General features: G+C 43.1%; 1 pseudogene; it reads left to right on the top strand.

The window, feature by feature from the left end:
* The window catches only part of LOC102855064, a 59,857-nt pseudogene extending 47,588 nt beyond the window's left edge, over nt 1-12,269 (top strand).
* The last annotated feature ends 3,879 nt before the right edge of the window (nt 12,270-16,148 follow it).

The raw sequence follows: 16,148 nt of genomic DNA on the forward strand, positions 1-16,148 counted from the left end.
CCTAACCTTTATACTATAATAGACAAAGTGCTAGTCAATAGGCCTTTTATTTTAAGAACTACCTTCCCTCTGTAACTTGATTTGTGCCACTATTAGAGCCTCTACTTGGAATATTATTGCTTTTTAATTTTTGACTCATGTTCTTTTAATTTGTTAGTTAAGTTTGTGTCTTCTAGGCTGCAACACTTCCATGATACATCTTCAAGGATTTGAACATGTATGGCTAAACACAATTGATAACAGTGCATCTAAATTTTAAAATCAATCTCCACGATAGTCTATGTGTTTCCTACTGCCAAAGAGGCCCTTTAGAGTAGTAAGAGAAGATCTTCACCCTGAAAGCTACAGCGTCCCTTTTCAGCAAGAAGTAGCTAAGAGAATACGCTATCCCCTTTTCCTTATGAATAAGGGTGAAGTCTCTCTCAGGGAGGAGTGATAGGGAATGGCAAAGGACACGCTGACAAAGGAGATTAATCAGAACTGGCTTTGACAAGCACTGTGGCAATTGGACAATTAAAACAGACTTTCAAGGGGGAAAGAAAAAAGAGGAACGAACTGGAGAGGAGGGTAGAGAAAATAGTGCAACAATGAATGGAAACCCCAAATCTCTGTAAATGTTCATTAAAATTAATAAAATTTAATTAAAAAGATAGGAGCAATAGTGGCAAAAAGCTGCACTGCAGTACTGGAGGTGTGCAGTTCAAATCCTCCAGATGATCTGCTGGAGAAGGAGGGACAACTTCCTCCTGTGCCTGTAGGCTCCAATTCGATGGTACACTACAAGAAAATAAACAAATAAAATTAAATTACATTTTAAAAATAAGGGAAGGAGCATGTAGTATGGCATGTCTGACCATGAGATATGTGTAAGGTATTATGAATATTATTGATGGGGAACGTTCGCCTTTATGAAGCAAGTAGAAGTCAGACTCGCCCACCCTATGTTGGTATCTGCTCCTTTTACATTTTACAGTGTTTCATTGGGAAAATCTTTTGTCAAGGATCTTCCCAAAGTTCTAAAGAGCATGTTTAAAGACTCAGACATGCCTGATTCTAGCCATGGTCTCTTCAATTGCTTCATATGCACCTAAAAGTTGTACATTGGGTGAATAAGAAGACCCAAAAAGAATCAATACCTTTGAATTGTGGTGTTGTAGAGGAGTATCAAATATCCCATGGACTACCATAAGAACAAACAAATCTGTATTATAGGAAGTGCAGCCAGAGTGCTTCCTAGAAGCAAGGATGATGAGACTTCATCTCACTTATGTGGGCATATTTTCAGGAGAAACCAGTCCTAATGCTGGGAAAGGTAGAAGGTCAGCAAAATAGAGGAAGGCCCCCAATAAGATGGACTGACATTGTGACTACCACAGTGGACTTGAACATGACAGAGATCATGTTGTTGTGTGCCACTGAGTTGCCTGAAACCCATAGTGACCCTATGTACAGCAGCTCTGAACCTTGCCCTGTCGTGAATCAGTCTCACTAATTCCGACACACCAATCCCAGTAGCCCCAGTTACTGTATCAATCCATCTCATCCAGGCTCTTCCTCTACCATGATGTCCCCCCACCCTTCCAGGCATGATTCCTTCTCCAGGGATCAGTCTCTCCTGGCCACGTGCCCAGAGTATATGAGATGGAGCTTCTAAATCCTAATCCTCAAGGAGAAACTTGGTTTCACCCTCTCAAAGACATACCTATTTGTTCTCTTGGCAGTCTATGGTATGTTTAAGACTCTTCTCCACTAAATTTGAAAGCATCGATTATTTTTCTGTTATCCTTAGTCATTGTCCAGCTCTTTGACACATAGCAAGTTTGCGAAGACCATGGCCTGATTAAGCGCACCTTCATCTCTAGACTGACATCACTGCTTTTCAGCACTCTGAAGAGGTCCCTGACAGCAGATTTTCCCAGTGTAATTCATCTTTTGATTTCCTGACTGCTGGTGTTGGTCGTGGAGCAGAGCAAGCTGAAACTGTTAACAAGCTCAATCAATCTCTTCATCTGTCATAGTGCTGCCAATTGGCCCTGTGGTGAGAATCTTTGTCTTCTGGATGTTGAGCTTCAATACATATTGAAGACTACAGTCCTTGACCTTCTGCAGCAAGCGCTTCAGGTTTTCTTCAGTTTCAGCAAGCAAGGTTGTTTTATCTGCATAACATAGGTTACTAATGAGTTTTCCTTCTACCATGATGCAGCATTCTTCCTCATAAATTCTTCCCGAATGATCTGTTCTACATAGAGAGTGAAAAGATACGGAGACAGGACTCATCCCTGACACAATCCTTTCCTGCTTTTTTTTTTAATTTTTATTTTATTATTTTTGTGTGAGTGTACCGTCAAATCAGATCTGACTGGTACAGGAGGAGATTGTCCCTCCTTCCCTGGCAGAGCATCTGGTGGATTCGAACCGTGCACCTCTAGGATTGTAGTTGCAGCTCCTTACCACTAGGCCACAAGAGCTCCCCTTCTTTTCCTGGTTTTGATGGATGCAGTGTTTCCTTGCTCTGTTCTGAGGACTGCTTCCTGATCCAAGTATAGGTTTTGCTTAAGCACAATCAAGTGTTCTGCGTCAGAAATGCTGGGGCTCCACATACAGCTAGGGTCTGGGTTTTCATCTTTGGCCCTCCTAACTTAGCATCAGGAACCCTACAGCTTTGCACACAATAGGGTCTAAGACAGTCCCATAATCTTCTTAATCAGATTCGCACAAAAAAGTATCTGAGACCACCTATAATCTTCTTAATCAGGTAACACCCATTCTCCGAGAAGTCCATCGGCTTCCTTAACATCAAATTTTTCAAACAGGACAAGCTTATATCAGGCTTGAGGGCCTTTGGCCCAAAGGCCCAATAAATACCACCACATCAGATCTAGAAGAGCCCTATCAGGACCTTGGAGAGATCGTGAGGATAGTTCATTATAGGGTAAGGTTCCCATCTATTGTTAAATATATACAGTTACTATGAGTCATGGATGACTTGAGACACCTAATAACAACATCCTTACCTTTGTTGTTGTTATATGTCATCAAGTCGCTTGTGACTCATAGAGACCCTATGAACAACAGCCCTAAACTCTGTTCTGTCCTGTGCCAATCTCACTGTCTCCGAACACAAAACTTGATTACCCCAGTCACTGAATCAATCCACATCATAGAGGGCCTTCCTCTTCTGTGCTGTCCCTCAACCCTCCCAAGCATGACATCCCTCTCCAAGGACTGGTCCCTACTTGCAACATGTCCAAAGTATGTCTGCGATGAGGCCTCAGAATCCTTGCCTCCAAGGAGCAGCCTGATTTAACCCTCTCCAGGATGAACATGTTCATTTTCTTAGCAGTCCGTGGTACCCTCAATACTGTTCTTCAGCACTACAGCTCAAAGGCATCAATTCTCCTTCTATTGTCCCTGGTCATTGTCCAGGTCTCTGATGCATAGCAAGTGATTGCAAAGACCATGGCCTGTATCAAGTGCACTTTAGTCTCCAGAGTGACACAATTACTCTTCAGTACTTCGGAGAGGTCCATAACAGCAGACTTTCCCATGGCAATACTTTTTTTTTTCCTGTGGAGCCAAACAAACTAAAGCTGTGAACAATCTCAATCTCTTCACCATCCATCCTGATGCTGCCAATTGGCCCAGTGGTGAGAATCTTTGTCTTCTTGATATTGAGCCTTAATCCATATTGAAGGCTGCAGTCCTTCACCTTCCGCAGTAAGCGCTTCAGGTCCTCCTCAGTTTCAACAAGCAGGGTGTGTCATCTGCATAACGCAGATTGTTGATGAATCTTCCACCAATCCTGATGCCTCATAGAGTCCAGCCTCCCGGATAATCTATTCTGCATCAGTACTCTTGGTAACAGCAGCCAGGAAATCAAGAGACAAAAAAGCTGTGAGGGACCTCTCAAAAGTATTGAAGAGCAACAACATCAGACTAGAGACTAAGGTTCCCCTGATCCAGGCTATAGTCTTCGCAATTATGTGCTATGCATCGGAGAGTTGGGCAGTGAATAGGGATGATAGAGAATTGATGCCTTTGAGCTGTGGTGCTGGAGAAGAGTGTTGAATATATAATGGACTGCTAGGAGAACAAACAGGTTTGTCCTGGAGAGGGTGAAGCCAGAGTGCTCCTTGGAGTCAAGGATTCTGATTCTTCATCTGACATACTTTGGGCATGTTGCAAGGAGGGACTGGTCCTTGGAGAAGGACATCATGTTTGGGAAAGTGGAGGGACTGTGCAGGAGAGGAAGACCCTTGATGAGATGGATCAATTCTGTGATCGGGGAGGTGACAATGAATGTGTTTGAGACAGCGAGGTTGGCACAGGATAGAACGGCGTTTAGGGCTCTTGTACATAGGGTTGCTATGAGTTGCAAGTGACTCGATGGCATATAGCAACAAAAACAACAACAATGAACATTAATGACCAAAGTCCAGATGAGTTGTGACATCAAAGGACATCATTGATGAAGAAAGGAAAAGGTTATTGCAAAGACAAGAAAGGGGGGAAAAGACTAAATGGATATCAGAAGAGACTCTGAAACTAGCACTACAATGTAGAAAGGCCAAAACAAAAGGAATAGATGCTGAAGTAAGAGAAATTAATAGAAGAAGTCAAAGGACAATTCAGAAAGACAAAGCAAAACATTACAACAAAATGTACAAAGAACTGGGTTAGAAAACTAAAACGGGGGCTGGGGGGCTGGAATCCAGGTTGGAAGTCATCTGGAGCAGCCAGATTCTATGCAGACGCTTTGTACACTCGAATGCTGCACTACTAGTAAACAAACGACCTGCTTGAATGTGGCGACTCCAACAGCCTCAAGCTTGTTCCTCTTTTTTTTTTTTTGGTAGTGCATTTTTATGTATGCTACCTTTTAAAAATTATTAATTTCAATGAAAAATTACAGAGACTTTAGATTTCCATTCATTTATTGTTGCACTTTTCTCCCCTTCTAAACCTACTCCAGTACACTACCGTCATGGAAAAGTAAAAGAAAAATTCTTTCATTGTTTTACAATCCCTCCCCCCAAGTCCACTCCACTATGCAGCCTTCGTCCTGGACTCCTGTCATGACAAAAATACCTAAATCACGTATCCCTTTTAAACAGTTTTCTCCCTCATCTGTTTCAGTGCAGTATACATTATTGAACCCATCTTTCTTAGTCTCCCCCCAACCCCGATGTCAGTCCTGTTTTACAACAGTGGCACCATGCAGTATTTGTCCTTGTGACTGAGATACTTCACTAAGCATAATGTCCTCCAGGGTCACCCATTTTGAATAAATGTTTTTAATTGCAGTGTAGTATTCCATTGTGTGAATATACTACAGCTTCTGTATTCATTCGTTTGTTGATGGGCATTTAGGTTGTTTCCCATTCCTTGCTATTGTGAACAAAGCCACGATAAACATGAATGTGCATAATCTTGTTCCTCTTAAGTGAAGTTTCCGCAGAGAGGATGACCTGCTGACAGTTGTCTCAGAACAGCCTTCCTTTGCTACCAGTCTGCTTCTGAAGCAGGAAATGTCCACTCCAGTGAGTTACATGGAGATGGCAAGGGGTTTAGATGGTGATCACAGAATAAATATTATGGCAGTAGAAGAGATGACACAGATAATGCCTCCAACTGAGGACCCAGGTCCTAGGCCAGTGTTTGCTATCAATCAACTCTGTCATGTTGGCAAGAAACCACTTCGTTAATCTTTCTATACCTCTGTTTCCTCATGAATAAATAAAGTTATTGAGCTGGTGCTATCTAAAGAACAAAAAAAAAGAAAACCAAAAGGGAAGACCATCTCAGCATTCCTCAAGCTGAAAGAACTGAAGAGAAATTAAAGTCTTAAATTATAATACTGAAGAGTTCTATGGGCAAAACAAAATAAAATTGATCATAAATAGATCAACAAATAAACTCAACTCATTGTTGTCAAGTCAAAATCAACTCAGAGCTGACCCTCCCTTGGATTTCAGATTATGTAAATCTCTGAGGAGGAAAGTGCCTGTCTTTTCCCTGGCAGAGCAGCTGATGGATTCAAACCACCTTTCTTTGACAGTACAACCCCTTAACCAGTAGGCCACCAGAAAGAGCTCCCTAGAGAGAACAAGTATTTGACAAAATTCAATATCTATTAATGATAAAAACAACAAATTACAAATAGGAGAGAACGACTAGGAAGAGATAAAGAGCAGGTACAAAACCCCTACAACTCATATTGTACTTAAGGATGAAAGACTGAGTGCTTTCTGCCAGAGACCAGGAACAAGGCAAGGATGTGTGCTATAGCCAGAGTTCCATTGGGTGTTCTAGCTAGCCTAAGCAAGGTATATAAATGAAAGACAAGTTGGAAAGGAAGAACTAAACCCTGTCAATGAAACTTTGTCCAGAAAATGCTATCGAATCTTCTGTAAATCACTGTAACTAATTAAGGTTGTTTTGTTCGTTTTGTTTTTTCTGTAGTGGATGCCACTCCTGCTTCCAAGCTCTCTTTTAAATTTTTTAAAATTAATTTTAATGAAAGTTTACAGAGACTTAGAGTTTCAAGTCACTTATTGTTGCACTTTTCCCCTGCCCACCCCCTAATTCACTCTTGTCCTTGAAAATAAAAAGAAAAACTCATTGTTTTGCAATCCCTCCCCCCAAATCCACTCCACTATACAGCCTTCACTCTGGACTTCTGTCATGACAAGAATACACATTCATATATCCCTTTTAAACAGTTCTCTCCCTCATCTGTTTCAATGCAATAAACATCATTCCTCTCCTCCTTTTCTGTCTTTCCTCAACCCTCATGTCAGTCCCGTTTTACAACAGTGGCCTTCTGCAGTATTTGTCCTTTTGTGACTGAGATATTTCACTCAGCATAATGTCCTCCAGTTTCATCCAATTTGCATAATGTTTCATGACTTCCTTGCTTTTCAATGCTGCATAGTATTCCATTGTGTGAATATACCAGAGTTTCTCTATCCATTCGTTTGTTGATGGGCACTTGGGTTGTTTCCTATTTTTTTTAAAGAACGAACTAGTTTCATGGGTCACAGAATAAAGCCTCAGTCAGGGTTTAAGAATTAATTATGTTTTTATATACTAACAATGGATATTTACAAACTAAAATTATAAAAAGAAAGTATCATTTACAATAACTCTCAAAAACTTACATACGAATTTTTTAAAAAAATTGTCCATTGTCCAGTACGTATATGCAGAAAACTAGAAATTACTAATGAAAAATTAGGTACCTAAGTAAATGGAGAGTTAAAGAAATAAATCCATCATGTGCTTAGGTTGTTTAGTAGAGTTTCTTCTGACATCCATTTTGATATTTTGTTCTTCTTTGAATGGCTTTTTCCATTCTTCGTGGGGATATTCTTGATATCCTCCTACAGCTCATCTAGTCTTCATTCATTAATGTTCAAAGCTTCAAACCTTTTCCTGAGTTGGTTTTTAAATTTAGATGGAACAGACTCAACGTCAAATTTTGATTCCTGTGAATTTGATTTTACCTTCTTTAGCTTTAATTTGAACTTTCATATGAGTAGTTGATGGTCTGTTCTGCAATCAGCACCTGGCCTAGTTTATACCACTGATATTGATTCAAATGATTCCTTCCACAGATGTTATAAATCTGATTCCTGTGCATACCATCAGGTGAAATCCATGTGTATAGACATAATTTATGTTTCTTATAAAAGGTATTTGCTATGAATAAATCATTCTTGTGCATTATTCTCTCATTCTACCCCCCAGCCTCATGCAGAACAGATCATTTAGGAGGCTGGGCTTTATGAGGAGGAATGTGGCATCGGGATTGGAGGAAGACTCATCAACAACCTAAGTTATCTTTGTATCTTTGAGGAGGACCTGAAGCCCTTGGTGCAGAGGGTCAAGAACTATAGTTTTCAATATGTATTGAAGCTCAACATCAAGAAGATAGATATCCTCACCAGTGGGCCAATTGGCAGTAAGTACCCTGGATAGATGGAGAAGAGATTGAGGTTGTTAACAGTTACAGCTTGCCTGGCTCCACAATCAACACTCTTGGCACTAGCAGTCAGGAAATCAAAAGACAAATTGCATTAGATAAATCTGCTGTCAAGGACCTTTCCAGAGTACTGAGAAGCAACAATGTCATTCTAGAAACTAAGGTGCACCTGATCCAGGCTTTGCAATTACTTGCTATGCATCTGAGAGCTAGACAATGACTAAGGATGACAGATAAAGAATTTATGCCTTTGAGTTGTGGTGCTGGAGAAGAGTCTTGAACATAACATGGACTATCAAGAAAACAAACAGGTCTGTCTTGGAGAGGGTGAAATAAAGTTTTTCCTTGGAGGTGAGGATTTTAAAGCTCTGTCTCACATACTTTGGGCATGTGACCAGTACTGATCTTTGGAGAAAGACATCATGCTCAGAAGGGTGGAGGAATACTATGGGAGAGGAAGATCCCAGATGAGATGCATTCATACAATAACTAGGGGTAGGTGTGTCAGAGTCAGTGAGACTGGCTCAGGACAGGGCAATCATCAGAGCAGTTGTACATAGGGTCACTATGAGTGTCTCAAGCGACTCAGCAGCACAAAACAACAACAACATGCATTAGTTAGGAAGACATTTCTCCGCAAATTGATCTATAGATTCCATCAGAACTCTAAAAAGATTTTTCAGGCTGATTCTAAAAGTTATATGGAAAGGCAAAGGAATCAGAAGAACTAAAATAACCTGGCAAAGAACAAAGTTAGAAAACTAGTACTACTTTATTTTATTGCTGTTAGGTGCTGTCAAGTCAACTATAACTCACAACAACCCCATTATCAATGGAGCATAATCTTGCCCTATCTTATTCCATCTTCATCACCTCTAATATACTTCAACCCATTCATACAGTGCCAAGTGATACTGTGCCAGTTGTGTTGCTGTTATTGTTGTATACCATAGAGTTGGAACCGACCCATTGCTGACAGACATTCCAGTGGGTTTTCAGAGGCAGTTAATCGTGTGGGAGAAGGTTCCACATCTTTATCCCAATAGAGCAGCTGATGGCCTCAAACTGTGTACCTCTGGGATTGCAGTGCAGCTTCATGCCACAAAGCCACTTGAGTATGACTCATAGCAAACCTATGAACAACCATAGGAACCCTGTCACATCTTGTGCTGTCTTCATACTTCCTGACACACTAGACCCCACTGTGGTAGTCACAGTGTCAAGGGTCTACCTCTCCTCCTTGGTCAACACTCAACCTTTCCTAGCATCATGTCCCTCTCGAAGGAATAGCCCATCCTAGCACCATGCTTGAAGTATGGGAGGCGAAGCCTCATCATCTTTGCCTCCCAAGAGCACTCCGGCTGCACCATCTCCAAGACATACTTGTTTATTCTTTTGGCCATCCGTGGGATGTTCAATGCTCTCCTCCAACATCACAGCTCAAAGGCATCAATTCTTCTTTTGTCATTCTTATTTATTGTCCAGGTCTCATCTGCACAGCAAGTGATTGGAAAGATTATGGCCTAAATCAGATGCACCTTGGTCCTCAAACTGACATTATCACTTCTCAATAATATGGAGAAGTCCCTAACGGCATTTTCCCAGTGTAATATGACTCCATATGACTGTTGATATCAAGGGTGTTAATTATGGATGAAAGCAAGATGGAGTTGTTGAAAGTTTCAATCTTTTCTCCACCCATTATAATGTTGCCTAGCAGTCCAGTGGTAAGAATCTTTGGTTGTTTTTTTTATTATTATTATTTTTGTGTGAGTGTACCGTCAAATCAGATCTGACTGGTACAAGAGGAGATTGTCCCTCCTTCCCTGGCAGAGCATCTGGTGGATTTGAACCACGGACCTCTGGGAGGTCCTTGCCACTAGGCCACCAGAACTCCCCAGAATCTTTGTTTTTTTGACACTGAGATAAATCCATACTGAAGGCTGCATCCCTTGATCTTCTGCAACAAGTGCTTCAAGTCCTCCTCACTTTCAGCAAACAAGCTTGTATCATCTGCATAATGTAGGTTATTGATGAGTCTCCCTCCAATACTGATGCCACACTCCTTTTCATAGAGTCCAGCTTCTTAAATCATTTTCTCAGCATACAGATTGAATGGGACCTCGGGTCTGCAACCCTCAGGTTAGTGTTAATTGTGTTTGGAGAGAACAGTGTTCTAAGTGGTACAGCACTTGTCTGTCAGTTTGCTGTACTGAAATAACTTGGGGTTGATCTGATAGTGAAATCAGTGCCACTGGTTTGTCAAATGCCATAAGGGTTACCCATGGTGGACAGGTTTTGGTGGAGCTCCCTGATTAAGACAGACAAAGCAGCAGGATAAGCCATCTACTTCCTAAGTAACAAGCCTTGAAAACCCTATGAACACTAAATAAAGAGGATAGTTATAGTAGTGTAGTCAGTTGAAAAGAGGGGAAAAAAATAACATCGTTTAACAACTGGAACATGGAATGTACATAGCTTGAATGTTGGAAAACTGAAAATTGTTAAAAAAATGAAATGGAACACATTATTGTCAACATACTAGGCATTATTGAGAAGAGATGGACCAGCTTTGGCCACTTTGAATCATAATCATATGGTATACTATGCAGGGAATGAAAAACAGAAGAAGAATGGTGTTGCACTCATAGTTTAAAAAGTCCATTTCAAGTTCTGTCCTGAAATACAGTGTTGTGAGAGATAGACAATTAACCATAAGCATACAAGAAAGACCCATTAACACAATTATTTATCATTCAAATATATGCTTCCACGTCTAGAGGCAAAGAGAAAGAAATGGAGAATTTTTCATACTTGCAGCCTGAAATGGACCGAACATGCAATCAAGCTATGTTAATGAGGGGAATCTTCTCAGAGGCCACCAGGAAACTCAGCCCCGTTGGAGAAGAGGTCCCGGCGGGAGGAAGGGGCAATGCCGGAGGGAAGACCCTGGTCCAGGTGAAAGCCGCCCCTCCTGCTCTTGGGGCCAGCGGAACCCAGATCCTGGAAGCTGCTGTCAGAACCCAACATAAACATCCCAAAAGTCTCGAGGACCATTAGACTGGACCATGGCCCCATATTAATCTGTTAACATCTGTAAGGAGCTTATCTCCAAACAAGGTCAAGGTCAAACAAGGAGCAGCCAAGGGGCCTTTTCCAAATGCCCCAGACCCCACCAGGCACCTGTCAGGTGGAGTGATGTGGCTCTGGCCCTCCGGAGCCAGTGTGGGCCTGGCCCTGGCCCTTGTCCTGGGTACTTTCACTCTTCTCTCGCTTTTCTTTTCGGCCTCCTTGCCTGCCAGGTCCCGGAGGAGCCGCCCAGTCCTGCCAAGGCCATGGTGGCCTGGCCCGTGCTGATTCACAGCTCGCCACCCTCCCTGGGCCAGGCGAACAACTCGGTAGCCGCCCAGCTGGATTTCACCGGGCAGCCGAAGCAGGTGCGCAACTTGCTGCTGTATAAGCACAACTTACCCCTGCTGCAGTAGGTGTCCGCCAGCAAGTGCACGCAGCCGGTCTTCCTGCTGCTGGTGATCGAATCGTTGCTGGCCAACTATGAGCGGCGAGAGATGGTGCGGCGCACATGGGGCCGCGAGCATGAGGTGCAGGGTGCCCTGGTGCGTAGCCTCTTCCTGGTGGGGACAGCCCCTGGGGAGCTGGAGGCCCATAAGGTGAACAGGCTCTGGAGGAGCAGGGGGGCATCCCACAGTGGGACTTCCACAACACTTTCTTCAACCTTACACTCAAGCAGGCGTTGTTCCTCCGGTGGGAGACACGTTGCAGCAATGCCATTTTCCTGAACAAGGATGATGATGTCTTCACACACATTGACAACATGGTTGCCTACCTGCAAGTCCAGACCCAAGGAGCCACCTCTTCATGGAGCACCTGATTGAGAATGTGGGCCCCATGCGGGTCACCTGGAGCAAGTACTACATACCCAAGATGATGGCACAGAATAAGTGATACTCACCCTACTGTGGCAACTTCCTGCTGTCCTGCTTCCGGGCCGCAGGCCTGTGCCAGGCTCCCAACATCCTGGACTTCTTTCCCATTGACATGTCTTCCTGGGTGTGTACCTGGAGCACAAGGGCCTGAAGCCCACCAGGCACAGTGGCATCTGCATGGGGACTTACAGCTGCCATCACCACGGCTGCTCTCTTTCGACCCCTGAGTCTACAATGAGCTGTTATTGGTGCATCTCCTCCTGCCCTATGAGATGCTGCTCATGTGGGATACGCTGAGCCAGCCTGACCTTGCCTGTGGCAAGAAGACACAGGACTATTGAGGCAAAATGGGGAGACCCAGCCTCCACACCTTTTGGAAAGGGTAACATCTTCCTCCCAGGATGCTGAGGCCTTGACATCTTAAGTGGCCATAGAATGAAATAATGTTAGGGTGTTTGGGCAATGAAGATTCTGCTTGGCTGACTCTGATGCATCCTTCAAAACCCTAGACTCTCAGCTGAAGGCACATCTGAAAATGCACATCTCCTTTCAGTGGCTGCAGATGGTGGAAATGACTGCTGTGGTCTTATCAATGCCATTTTCGTCAAGGTTCCCCTTCCCAGCCCCGACTTTTGGTTCAGCCTGGCCCCTAAGCAGTAGCTCGCTACTTTTTGGTAGTAAGCCCAAAGCGGGTAGTGGTGATGTCCCCACTATGGTTCAGGGCGAGCCTGGAATTTCTCGGTCCACACGGAATGAGAAGCATCCTTTAGCCTTGAGAGGAGAGGTCCTGTCAGTGGCCCCTGCCCATCCTGGACCACTCAGGAGGTGGGAGGGGCCGAGTAGTCATTGCATTAGATCACCCCTCCTTGCTGAGCTGTGATAGCAGAAGCACTGGACAAAGGAGGGAGGGTGTTGGGGTGACAGGAGTTTGGAGTTTCAAACAGGAACCTCTTCCCCACACCTGAACACCCCAAAAATTCAAGAAGCAGTGTTGGAGCTGGAGGAGTCTTCAGTGGATCTGAGGCTAGCACAGATGGTGACCCTAGTGACCAGAGAAAAGGAGGTACAAGTCATCAGGTGGCCCTGAGCTCTCTGGAATGCTAGGGCTCATATGCCATGGCTCCCCAGGCCATATACCTCACAGATTGGGGCGGGGGGCGGGATGAAGAGAGCTTGGACCAGCCTGAGGCAGGTGTTTAGGACTTTAGGACTTTAGGGTGGAGGAGTGAGCCCTTGAGGAATAAAGTATTTTTTGAAGGAAAAATAAAATGTGTTAATGATAATTGGTGACTGGAATGTAAAAGTGGGAAACAGTGAAGAACAGGGAAATAGTAGAGAAAGAATAGTAGTTGGAAAATATGGACTTGGTAATAGAAATGAGTCTGGAATCCTCATAATCTCTGACATACTGGAGCCCATTGTTGTAGTCAGCTGTGTCAGTCTGTCTGGCTCAGAGTCTTTGGGTGATGCCTCACCTTACCAAGCTTGACATCCTTTTTCACAGAATAGGCCCTGCCCACAACATGCCCACAGTATGTGAGGTGAAGCTTTGGCGATTTTGGAGACTGAAATCCCAGATCCAGCATGTTGACTCTAGGGGAAGGGGTGTTGTTTGTCCTGGAGGGAGGCCTTTGTGTCCCTCCCTATGTGTAGGCCCAGCATTCCGGGGAGACCTCCCTGTGTATTGGCTTCAATCTTAGCCTAGATCTAGGCTCACCACATAGGAAGGGCCTGGGTCCAAAAAGCATCCGAGGATTCCCTCTTCTCTGCTCCCTTCTCTCCCTTCATCTGTTAGAAGAACAAAGGTGCTGTAGGCCAAACCTCAGGGACCCAGCACCTACATCAAGTCTGTTCAGGGCTGTGATGGGATTCAGGGCTTGCACTCCACCCTCATCCTTTTACAGGTGATATTATCAGATCACATCATGGGATTCTTACGTAACTGCCACATTACATTATTATTCAAAACAGTCATGGCCCAGCCAAATTGACATATAAGGACACAATTCAGCCCATTAAAACTAACAGTTAAACCCCTCTCTACCAGGAAATTGTAGAGAATAGCCTTGTAAAGGATTGCCCTTCCCCACTTGGCTTGCAATTCTGTGCCTTCCCAGGAGGAGACGGCCTCACCCGCCATCAAAGTGTGAACTGTCCTGGGAAAAGTGTGTTAATGTTTCTGAATAAAACATTCTGGTGTCCCCCCCCCCAAAAAAAAATGAGGCTGGAAATAGAATGATCCAATTTTGTATTGACAATGATTTCTTCATTGTAAATACCTTTTATAAAAAGTATTTTACACATGGATCTCACCTGAGGGGCTGCATAGGAATCAGAATGACTACATTTGTGGAAGAAATCATTGGGGAAGCTTAATATCAGCAGCTAAAACTAGGCCTGGTGCAGACTGAGGGGCAGACCATCAATTGCTCATATGCAAGTTCAAACTGAGGCCAAAGAAAATGAAAATAAGTTCACAGTAACCAAGATATGATCTTGAATCTATTTCATGGTCATGTAAAGAATAAGTTTGAGGCATTGAACACCTATGACTGAAGACCAGATGCATTGTGGGATGATATCAAGGATATCATCCATATGAAAAAAAAAGGGGGGGGAAGGTTATTACAAAATCAGAAGAGAAAGAAAAACTGAAATGGATGTCAGAGAGACTCTAAAAATTGCACTGGAGCATCAAGAAACCAAAACAAAGGGAAAACATGTCAAAGTAAAAGAACTGAACAGACGATTTAAAAGGGCAGCTTAAGAGGACAAAACAAAATGTTATAATGGAATATGCAGAGAGCTGCCATAGGAGAATAAAAAGGGAATGATTCACTCTGCATTTATCAAGCGAGAGAACTGAAAAACAGATTTAAATCACGAGTCACAATATTGAAAGATTTTATGGTCATTTATATTAAATGACCCAGAAAGTACCAAAAGAAGATGAGGATGTGCAGGGGGAAGGGGGATTAATCATGGGGTTGTACAATTTAATGGGTGGAGGGGGTAAGGAAAATTGAAAGAATCTGTTCTCAAAAACTATGTATTTGGCAAGCTCTGGTGGCCTAGTGGCAAGAAGCTGCACTGCAATCCCAGAGATGTGAGGTTTGAATCCACCAGACACTCTCCTGCAGAAGGAGGGACAATCTCCTCCTGTATCAGTCAGATCTGATTTGACGGTACACACATTAAAAACAAACAAACAAACAAAAACTATGTATTCGAATTTTATAAATAAACTAGGGTAAATGTTTTAAAAAAAGTATTGGGGAGGGAAAGGAATATATGATTAGGCATTATACAAACAGGGCTGTTCCTTGGAGGCAAGGATTCTGAAGATACTGACATACTTCGGGGATATTGCAAGGAGGGACCAGTCTTTGGAGAGAGACATCATGTCTGAGAGGGTGGAAGGACAGTGCAAGAGAGAAAGATCCTCAATGAGATGGATTGACTCAGTGATTGGGGTAATGGGAGTAGGTTTGTTGGAGATGGAGAGGTTGGCACAGGATGGAGCAGGATTTAGGGCTCTTGTACATAGGGTTTCTATGAATCACAAGGGACTCGATGGCACATAACAACATTATATGAACAACAACAGCCTAGAATAAGAGGTACACTGCAAAGAGGACTTGGGGTAGAGGTGGGAGGGAGGCAATTGTGTAACAATGAATGAATATTAAAAAAAAAAAGGTGAGCTATGGGAGCGGGAAAAGAGGGAGAAGGTGTAAAATGTACAACAATGAATGAATGAAAATCTAACTTTCTATAACCTTTAGTTAAAATCACAATTGTTGTTTTTATATGCCCTAAACCCAGTTCTGCTCTGTGCCAATCTCACTGTGTCCAATACACCCACCCCAATTTCCCCAGTCACTGACTCAGTCCACCTCATAGAGGGTCTTCCCCTCCAGCGCTGTGCCTCCACCCTCCCAGGTACGACATCCCTCTCCAAGGACCGGTCCCTCCTTGCAACATGTCCAAAGTATGTCAGATGAAGCCTCAAAATCCTTGCCTCCAAGGAGCAGCCTGGTTTAACCCTCTCCAGGATGAACCTGTTCGTTTTCTTAGCAGTCCATGGTACATTCAATACTCTTTCTTTTTTTAATAAAATTTGCTTGTGATTTTGTACATTGGGTTGAAAACCCGATGTACAAAGGGTTGAAAACCTGATGTACAAAATAACAATTGAACAAATTTTATTTAAAAATAAT

The sequence above is a fragment of the Elephantulus edwardii genome, unplaced genomic scaffold, assembly GCF_000299155.1.
Source record: "Elephantulus edwardii isolate Elephantulus edwardi_28Jun2011 unplaced genomic scaffold, EleEdw1.0 scaffold00291, whole genome shotgun sequence".
Classification (NCBI taxonomy): Eukaryota; Metazoa; Chordata; class Mammalia; order Macroscelidea; family Macroscelididae; genus Elephantulus; species Elephantulus edwardii.